We start from the raw sequence: 10,494 nt of genomic DNA on the forward strand, positions 1-10,494 counted from the left end.
GGCAGAAGGGAGACTTCAGAGAGTAGTAGATGAAAGGTGATGGCCATATTGTTATGATCAGTCCTCTTGGTGAGATCGACATTCAGTCTCTTTGAAGTTTTAATGAAGGAAGTGAGAGCCCTTTGCTCATCCTCCTTCCCCTTTGTAATATGACAGAATCCAGAGAGGGCAGAAATGGGGTTTTATATAGTCAATAACTAGAAATGAAATATAATTGGATTCTGACAAAGATATTACTTTCCCTAACTTCTCAGGTTAAAAGCTTGGATCTGGAAAAGAAGTGTTTTGTTTACTTCCCCAGCCCAGGGGAAGTGTCTTTTCAACTTTCGCAGACTGGGGGAAAATGAATATACGTTTTATTTTCCAATTTTAGCTTGGTCTCAAAAGTTGACCTTTCTGGCTGAATGGGATATTTACCACCCATAGCGAGATATATCTTGGGCTAAACTCAAGGAAAGCTGAAATCCAGAAAAGAAGTAGTTTTTCTTCCTTCCCAGCCTGAGGGAACTGGAATATATCTTTGTCTTTTAATTTTGAGCTCTATCACAAAATTCCACATTTCTGGCTGAATGAGATTTAAACAACCATTTGCGAGATATGCCTTAGGCTGATTCCTTAGGAAAAGACCAGATCTGGAAAGCAAAGTCATTTTTTGGTTTCCCCATCTTGGGGAACCTGAATTTTTATGTTTTTCAAATGTAAGCTTTGTCTGAAAATTCAACCTTTTTGAATTGGATTTTTATCACCAATTGTAAGATATGCCTTGAACTAACTTTGCAGTCAAAATTCAAATCTGGAAAAGAAGTGGTTTTTCTTACTTCCCAGCCTGAAGAAACCAGAATATACGTTTGCAATTGGTGGCAAAAATCTCATTGAGCCAGAAAGGTCCCATTTTGAATCAAATTTCAAATTTGAAAAACAAACACAGGCTAGGGAAGCTGAAAAACACTTGCTATTTGGATCTCAGCTTTCCCTGATGAGTTAGCCCAAAGGCATATCTTGCAATTGGTGGTAAAAATCCCATTCAAACAGAAAGGTTAAATTTTGCGACAGAGCTCAAATTCAAAAAAGGAATATAAGTATTCAGTTTCCCCCAAGTGGGGAAGCCAAAAAACCCCACTCCTTTTCCAAATCTGAGCTTTTCCTCAGGTTAGCACAAGGCACATCTTGCAATTGGTGGGGAAAACCCCATTCAGACACAAATGTTGAATTTTCAGACAGAACTCAAGTTTGAAAAAAAAACATATATTCAGGTTTCTCCAGGCAGTGCAAGCTAAAAAAAACTTCTTTTCTATATCTAAGCATTCCCTTGGAATTAGCCAAAGGCAAATCTCTCAATTGGTTGTTAAAATCCCATTCATTCAGAAAGCTCAAATTTAGAGACAGGTCAAATTTGAAAAAGAAATATGCATATTCATTCCCTCAGGCTGTGGAAGCCAAAAAAACCCACTTCTTTTCCAGATCTGAACTTTCCCTGATGTTACCTCAAGGCATATCTGGCAATTGGTTCTAAAAAAATTGCATAAATGTGTTTTTCAATTTTGAGCTCTGTCTCAAAATTCAACCTTACTGGCTAAATGGTGTTTTTACTACAGTTGTAAGATACAATGAACTAACTTCTCAGGGAAAGCTTGGATCAGGAAAAGAAGTGTTTTGTTTACTTCCCCAGCCCAGGGGAAGTGTCTTTTTGACTTTCCCAGACTCGGGAACAATTAATATATGTATGATTTTCCAATTTTAGCTCAGTCTCAAAATTTGACCTTTCTAGGTGTATGTGATGTTTACCATGCATAGTGAGATATGCCTTGTGGCTAACTCATCAGGGAAAGCTGAGATCCAAATAGCAAGTGTTATTTGGCTTCCCCAGCCAGGGGGAATCAGAATAAGTATTTGTTTTTCAAATTTGGGATTTGATTCAAAATGGGACTTTTCTGGCTCAATGGGATTTTTACCACCAATTGCAAGATATGCCTTGAGCATACTTCTTAGGGAAAACTCAGATCTGGAAAAGAAGTGTCTTTTCAACTTTCCCAACCTGGGGGAACCTGAAAGTTTGCTTTTCAAAATTGTTTGCTGTGCGGTTGCTGTTATGTCCCGAGCCTTTGCAAACGGCTCGGGCGTTTGCAGGCAGTCCCGGGCAGGTGCAAAGCTGCCCGGGACCAGACAGGCTGTCGCCAGCGCCGTGCGCATGCGCGGGTGCTGGCGCGGGGAAAGTAACCCTTTTACCCGGGAGTTGTCTATATAAGAGGCTGCGAGGCGTTTGGGCGAGGCTGAAGCCATCTTCCTGTAAGCTGAACGCTGAATAAAAGAAACTGAGAACTCCAGCTGCTTCTCGTGTCTGCTTTCCCGCCAAGGACGCAACACTGGCGACGAAGGTGGGATGCCTTGCACTACCTGGAAAGGAAGAAGTGTAAGCTTACCCAAGGAGTCCTGAGCGGCGAAAGAGGAACGGCGTCGACTCGGCAGCTGCCCGCCAATCCGGTGCGCATTCGGGGGTAGGCTGGCTGATAGACCCGTCTCCTGAAGATCCGAAGATGGCGAAAATCGGAAGGCTTTCGGAATTCGACGTCTCACATCCAGAGCGGTGGGAGTCCTACGTATCCAGAATGGAGAACTACTTCAAGGCAAACCAAGTGAGGGAAGATAGCTTGAAGGCCGCCACCCTGCTTTGCGTTTGCGGCCAAGACGCCTTCGAAATCGCAGAAAACCTTGCAGCACCTGTTCCAGTAGAGTCTGTAAGCTACGCAGACCTGAAGAAGCTGATGAAAGAGCACTTCCACCCCAAGGTGTCCGTTATCTCATGGCGCCACACCTTCGAGCAGAGGGATCAATGGTCCGGTGAAACAGCCAAGGAATACATCGCCGCGCTACGGAAGGCCGCCAAGCCCTGCGAGTTCAAGGACCTCGAGGAACGACTGAGGGACCGATTCGTGTGCGGGTTAAGGCATCGCGAGCTACAACAGAGACTTTTCGCAAAGGAAGAATTATCCTTCCAAGACGCCTTAAGGGAAGTCACCGCAGAAGAAGCAGCAGGCGGCGCCATCAAAAACATGCGGCCGATCAGAAACAGTGCAGAGGGTGCGTCCGTGCACCAGGAAGACGTCCGACGAAACTCCGAGGAGGATCCGGACGAGGAAGTCGACCGTCTACACCCCGCGAAGGAAGAGAACCAGAAGGGAAGCTCTTCGGCTCCGCTCAAGTGCATCGGCTGTGGAGGTCGCCACAGAAGAACCGACTGCAAGTTCCGCTCCGCTACCTGCCGGGCATGCGGCAAACAAGGGCACATTGCAGCTGTGTGTCTGAGCCGACGAAAGGCACAACCCCAAGAAGAACGCCTGAAAGGTACCAGATTCCCCAGCCAGAATAGGGTAGGGTTTTGCGCTTCGCGAAGAAGCATCTGTAGAACAGGCACACACAAGCCCATGAAGAAAAAGCTGTCACTCAACGTGAAGCTACAAGGGGTTCCATTATCTATGGAACTAGACACAGGGTCTGCCCTGTCCATCATTTCATTGCATACATTTAGGAAGATTTGTTCCAGAAGTGGGTCTAAGGCCAAGTTAAGGCCTTCTGATATTGTATTAACAGATTTTCAGAACTCAAGAGTGTGTGTTAAGGGGGAGGCCACCCTTAACGTGCAATACAAGAGCTTTGAAGGTCCACTAGACTTATTAGTAGTAGGGGGTGAACGAACGAGTCTCATAGGACTCGATTGGTTTGAGGCCCTGGGATACACGTCACAGGACTCAACAGCTTACAAACACTCGACCTACAGGAAGTCTGCAAAGAATTTGCAGATGTTTTCAGCCCCCAGCTGGGCACATTCAAAGGACCACCTGTGTCCTTAAAGCTAGACCCCACTGTCACTCCCATTAGGATTAAAGCAAGAAGGGTCCCTTTTGCTTTAAAAAGTAAGATTGACACTGAACTAGACAAACTAATCCAACAGGGAATCCTAGAACCTGTTGATTCCAGCCCGTGGGAGACCCCCATTGTCACGCCTCTAAAGGCAAATGGGGACATTCGCATTTGTGCTGATTACAAATGCACACTCAATAAGGCATTGCAGCAACATGCCTATCCTGTTCCTGTGGTCAGTCACATCCTGGCCTCTCTCAAGGGGGGGCGTGTTTTTGCAAAGCTTGACCTAGCTCAAGCATATCAACAGCTGCCTGTTGATGATGATGCTGCCATAGCTCAGACCATTGTGACCCACAGGGGAGCCTTTAAAGTAAAAAGGCTACAGTTTGGAGTAAATGTCGCTCCTGGGATTTTCCAAAGCGTAATGGAAAACACACTACGAGGTATACCAGGGGTCTGCCCCTACTTTGACGATGTCTTGATTGCAGGAGACTCCACACACATTCTAGCTGAAAGACTTAGGGCTGTCCTGTTAAGATTCAGGGAATCAGGCCTCAAGCTCAGAAAAGACAAATGCAAGATCGGGGTGCCTTCTACTGAATTTCTGGGATTCAAAATTGATGCTGCTGGGATTCATCCTGCTGAATCCAAACTAACTGCTATTTTACAAGCACCCAGGCCAAAGTCTAAGGCCGAACTTCAGGCCTTCCTAGGCCTCCTGAATTTCTACAATTCTTTTCTTCCACATAAGCTAGTGTAGCTGAGCCTCTTCACAGGCTACTAGACAAACAAGCTGTGTGGCTGTGGTCACAAGCACATGAGGCTTGCTTTAAAGAAGTCAAGGCCTTGCTCACTTCTAACAGTGTTCTTGCACATTTCAACGAGTCTCTTCCTGTGTGCATCGCTTGTGATGCATCCCCTTACGGGGTTGGAGCTGTCCTGAGCCACCTCAGGTCTGATGGAACTCAGGTTCCTGTTGCATATTACTCCAGAACATTGTCTTCTGCTGAGCGCAACTACGCTCAGATAGACAGGGAGGCTCTGGCTGTTGTTGCTGGAATTAAAAAATTCCACAATTTTCTATATGGCAGGCATTTCACGGTCTTCACTGATCATAAGCCTCTGCTGGGACTGTTTACCACACGTAAGCAGACTCCCCACATCATTTCCCCTAGAATGCTTAGGTGGTCTATTTTTTTGTCTGCATATGATTTTTCATTACTCCACAAGCCTGGGAAAGAAATGGGCCATGCTGATGGCCTCAGTAGGTTGCCTCTGCCAGTAGTAGAAGCTGACCCCGCGCCAGCTGTCAACATTCTATCAATCCAAGCCTTGCCCGAGCTCCCTCTTAGTGCCAGGGATGTTACCGCTGAAACGGGTACAGATCACACACTTTCACGTGTCCGCTCCTGGGTCCTGTCCGGGTGGCCTGAGCACTGCCCTAGTCCTGAGTTTCAGAGTTTCTGGTCCAAAAGAAACGAACTGTCCCTTTCTCAGGGTTGTCTGCTTTGGGGAAACAGAGTTGTCATTCCCACCTCAATGAGGACTAGGGTCTTAGAATCCCTCCACGAGGGTCATCCTGGCATTGTCCGTATGAAGGCTCTTGCACGAAGCCACTTGTGGTGGCCTGGTTTAGATAAAGATATTGAGGCTAAGGTGCACGCATGCCACCTGTGCCAACGATCTCGCCCAGAGATGCCCCAAGCTCCTGTGCATAGATGGGAGGAAACACAGTCCCCATGGTCTAGGGTGCACATTGACTACGCTGGGCCCTTTCAGGGCCAGTTCTTCTTGGTCCTTGTTGACAGCCATTCAAAATGGCTTGAGGTTGTGCCTGTCTCATCCACCACCACTGCAAAGACTATTCAGGTACTGAGGGGGATTTTTGCTGCACACGGGCTGCCAGATGTCATTGTGTCCGACAACGGCCCTCAATTCACCTCCTCCGAATTCCAAGCTTTCTTACAGGCAAACCTGATTCGTCATGCCACGTCTGCGCCTTTTCACCCGTCCACCAACGGTATGGCTGAACGCATGGTGCGCATCGCAAAGGACGCCTTGAAGAGACTCACCTACGGGGACTGGCATCACAGGTTGGCTGACTTTCTCCTTTCTTATCGCACCACACCGTCCACTTCTACAGGGAGAAGTCCAGCTGAACTTCGTTGGGGGCGCCAACTTACTACTAGACTTGACCGGTTGCATCCGGACAGACTGCCTTCATCTACCTCACATCCTAGGGCACCTAGACAACTACTTGTGGGTGCCCCGGTTTGGGCTCGCAATTACGGGCCTGGTTATACATGGGTCCCCGCTTCTGTGTCCAGGATCACAGGTCCTCTCTCCTACGAGGTTGCCCTGGACAACGGTCGTGTCCTACGTCGGCACATCGACCAACTTCGCTCTAGGCGAGACTTTTCTGCTGAGACTCCTGGGTCTTTTCCAGGGGGGGAGGGGGACCCTTTGGAGCAAAGGGAAGGGCAAGAGCTACTGCCCATCTCCACTGAGGGAGCCACAAACGGCTCGTCCCAAGATTCCGCAATTGCTCCGAAAAGGAAGTCATGGAGCTTACCCACACAACAGGCACTCACGCCTACTCCAGCCAGGGAGTCACCCCGGGGGCATACTCACTTTCCACATACGTCACACAGCACTCCAGTCACGGAGGATACCCGGGGGCATCCCAACAAATCATTCCCCGCAAGAGAGCTGGCACACAATTCCCAAGGTTGGCCTGACCTTACCCCAAATCCTACAGGGGGTCAAACATACACAGAGTTAGTCGAGGAACCAAGTCCCGACTACAACAACCCTAGCACAAATCAGGGAACACCTGAGTTTTGGGAAAGTACAGAAACCCACACGAGCCCGAACACAGAATGGGGTTCAGGGAATGGACAGCCTCCTGACAGGTCTTGGACTGACCTAGGAGGTCCTACAGAGACGCCCAGCAGCGGCTATCACTTCAAGGGGCCCGAGGGTCTACAGCTAGGCAGGTCAACCAGGTCACAAAGCAACAGAAGCCCTGGCCTGACGAGCCCGGTGGGCAAGCAAGCAGGCCAGGCATCGGGGCACAGTCCTTGGAAGACACCAGGGCACAATAGAGAGAACAGGCTCACGCCTCCCTCCAGTCAGGGGACTTATGCCAGTAATCCAGAGCTAAGAAGGTCACAGAGAGCAAAGAAATCTCCCAAGTACCTAGAAGACTACATAACATTGCTGGCAAGGCAAAGGCCAGTAAACAGTGGGAGCACTGGGGAGCAAAATGTTATATAAAATAAATGTTGTATGTTGGTAGTAGTTTTAGCCCGGGGGAAAGGGGTGTTATGTCCCGAGCCTTTGCAAACGGCTCGGGCGTTTGCAGGCAGTCCCGGGCAGGTGCAAAGCTGCCCGGGACCAGACAGGCTGTCGCCAGCGCCGTGCGCATGCGCGGGTGCTGGCGCGGGAAAAGTAACCCTTTTACCCGGGAGTTGCCTATATAAGAGGCTGCGAGGCGTTTGGGCGAGGCTGAAGCCATCTTCCTGTAAGCTGAACGCTGAATAAAAGAAACTGAGAACTCCAGCTGCTTCTCGTGTCTGCTTTCCCGCCAAGGACGCAACAGTTGCCATTCGCGGTCCCTGGACTACTGGTCTATTGCTGTTTGCAAGTTCCCGATCTACTGGTCTACTGCCATTCGCACTCCCCAGTCTAGTGCTGTACACAGAACCCGGTCTACTGCTGTTCACAGTCCCGATGCACTGCCTTTTGCAATTCCAGTCTAGTGCTGTTTGTAGTCCACAGTCCACAGAACGGGATTTTTACCACCATTTGTGACATATTCCTTGGGCTAACAGAGAAAGCTCAAATCCGGAAAAGAAGTGGTTTTTCTTCCTTCCCAGCCTGAGGGAACCAGAATGCATGTTTTTCAATTTTGAGCTTTGTCTCAAAATTCGACCTTACTGTCTGAATGGGGTTTTTACCACAGTTGTAAGATATGACGAAGTAACTTCTCAGGGAAAGCTCAGATCTGGACAAGAAGTCCCAGGGGAAGTGTCTTTTCAACTTTCCCAGGCTGGGGGAAAATTAATATACGTTTAATTTTTCAATTTTAGCTCGGTCTCAAAATTTGACCTTAATGGCTGAATGGGATGTTTACCACCCATAGCGAGATATATCTTGGGCTAACAGGGAAAGCTCAAATCTGGAAAAGAAGTGGTTTTTCTTCCTTCCCAGCCTGAGGGAACCAGAATATATGGTTTTTTTTCCCTCAATTTTGAGCTCTATCACAAAATTCAACCTTTCTGGCAGAATGGGATTTTTTACCACAATTACAATATGTACTTTGCACTAACCTCAGGGAAAACTTGGTTGAAGAAAAGAGGTGGGTTTTTTTGTCTTCCAGTGCCTAAGGAAAACTGAATACATATATTTCTTTTTCAAATTTGAGCTCTGTTGCAAAATTTGACCTAGATGAATGGGATTTTAACATCCAATTGCAAGATATATATTGGGCTAATTCCGAGGAACAGCTCAGATACAGAAAAGTTATTTTTTAGCTTGCACTGCCTGGTGAAACCTGAATATATATATATTTTTTTCAAACTTGAGTTCTGCCTGAAAATTCAACATTTGTGTTTGAATGGGGTTTTTCCCACCAATTGCAAGATGTGCCTTGTGCTAACCTGAGGAAAAGCTCAGATTTGGAAAAGGAGTGGGTTTTTTTGGCTTCCCCACTTGGGGGAAACTGAATACTTATATTCCTTTTTCAAATTTGAGCTCTGTCGCAAAATTTGACCTTTCTAGCTGTATGTGATGTTTACCACGCATAGTGAGATACTGTATGCCTTTGGGCTAACTCATCAGGGAAAGCTCAGTTCCGAATAGCAAGTGGCTTTTGGTTTCCCCAGCCAGGGGGAACCAGAACATATGCTTGTTTCTCTCTCTTTCTCTCATTCCTCTCTCTATCTCTCTCTTTCCTCTCCCTCCCTCTCTCTTTCTCTCTTTCCTCTCTCTCTCTTTCTCTCTCTTTCCTCTCTCTCTCTCTCTCTCTTCCTCTCCCCTCAATATCTCTGCCCTTTTCAGAGACTCTGGGCAGCTTACACTTCAAAAATGTATTACAATTAAAAATACTAATTTTTTTAAAAAAGAATAATGACAGCAAAACCAATAAAAACAACAGAAGCATCTAAGTTAAGTGACCACGCTGGAATAATGCCCAGCTTCTTGTCCTAGGAATGCAGGTCAAATATGTGACCATTTCATGTGGTTGGTTGATAATTAAATGCACAACAACACCCACAACAATTGGGCCACGAGGCGCAACTTCCCCCCAGGAGGCAGAAAGAATTCAGCCAAGCAGCATTTCGGAGCCGCACAGGTCAGGCCGGGACTTGATTGGGCCCTCCCAGGTGCAATTAGAGGTGACTCTGCAGAGTCCCAGGGGCCTGACTCACGGAGGAAGCCAGCCGGGAGCCCACTAGTGGGTCCACCAGGAGGTGGCTGACGTGGATACCCCCGTGGCAGTCAGGCAGCCCTCGAGCTTCCCGCCGAGCTGGACAGGATTCCTGGCCAGCTGGCCAGCTGGTCATAGGGCAGGAGCGGCTTCCTCACTGGAGCTGCTCGGCCTCCCTATCCGTCCGGCTGTCCTGGTCATTCCAGGGCCAAATCCTGCTGAGTTCCACCTGCCTCAGGAGGGTGAGCTAGACCAGGCTGGGTGGCGGGAAAGGAGGCATGCTGTGATTCGCACAGCCCTGGTCCCAGTCCAGAGGAGCACCCCTGCCCCGGTGGATGGAGGGCTGGGAAGGGGAAGCCCCCTCCGATGCCCAGAAAGCAGTGCTTCCTCTCCTGCTCTGGGCATGAGAAAATGGGCGGAGGTCCTGGGAAGGCCAAGTGTGGGGGGGGGCAGGAGGCAGCTGAAAGATGCTGAAAGATGCCGGTGCACCACGGACCAACCTGGGGAGATGCATGGTTGGCTCAGCTGCCCAGAGAGCGGCCCAGGGATGGCCCAGGGAGCGATGCCCTCTCCAGCTGCCGGCCCAGCCATGACTGCCACCTGGCCCGGCCTGGGGAGACATGTGGCCAGCTCAGCTGCCCAATGACCAGCCCAGGAATGGCCCAGGGAGTGATACCCCTGCCACTGCCGCCCCAGCTGGGACTGCTGCCCAGGGGCAGCAGGAGGAAGAAGGGGAGGAGGAGGAGGGTGAGGAAGCCGCCACTGCCCAAGCCGGGACTCCGTGCTGCCTGGGCTCGCCCTCTGCCCATGAGATGTAGCCGCAGTGGGCCACTGGGGGGGCTAATGTCACGCAGCCCACTGACGTGGGCTGCGATGCTGTGGCTACTCTGCCTGCCCGGCCCCTGCCAGCCCCTCCACCTGGTACAGGTAAGCTGGGGGGGTATGCACCTGCCCTGCGGCCATTTTGCAGCAGTGCTCCATAGACTCACAGCCCCCTCCCTCCCCCCTGCCACTGATCCTCCATCTCCATCTCTGCTGCTGCTTGACCAATGGTCGCACCAGCTGGGGATCGAAGGGGCTGCTCTCCCTCGGGGCTGTAGCTTGCAGGAGGGCTGGCCCGCTCAGCGGAGGTTTCCCCACATGGCTCCCCGGCCACGTGTGCCTCAGAGGGGGCCAGCCCAGGAAAGGGACTTCCTGGCCGC

At 49.6% G+C, this 10,494-nt stretch overlaps 1 pseudogene; it reads left to right on the top strand.

The window, feature by feature from the left end:
- Positions 1 to 3,479: 3,479 nt before the first annotated feature.
- Positions 3,480 to 6,261, top strand: LOC120299729 (annotated as a pseudogene).
- The last annotated feature ends 4,233 nt before the right edge of the window (positions 6,262 to 10,494 follow it).

This window comes from Crotalus tigris, unplaced genomic scaffold, assembly GCF_016545835.1.
Source record: "Crotalus tigris isolate CLP2741 ecotype Arizona unplaced genomic scaffold, ASM1654583v1 scf7180000017543.2237141, whole genome shotgun sequence".
In the NCBI taxonomy this organism is placed as follows: Eukaryota; Metazoa; Chordata; class Lepidosauria; order Squamata; family Viperidae; genus Crotalus; species Crotalus tigris.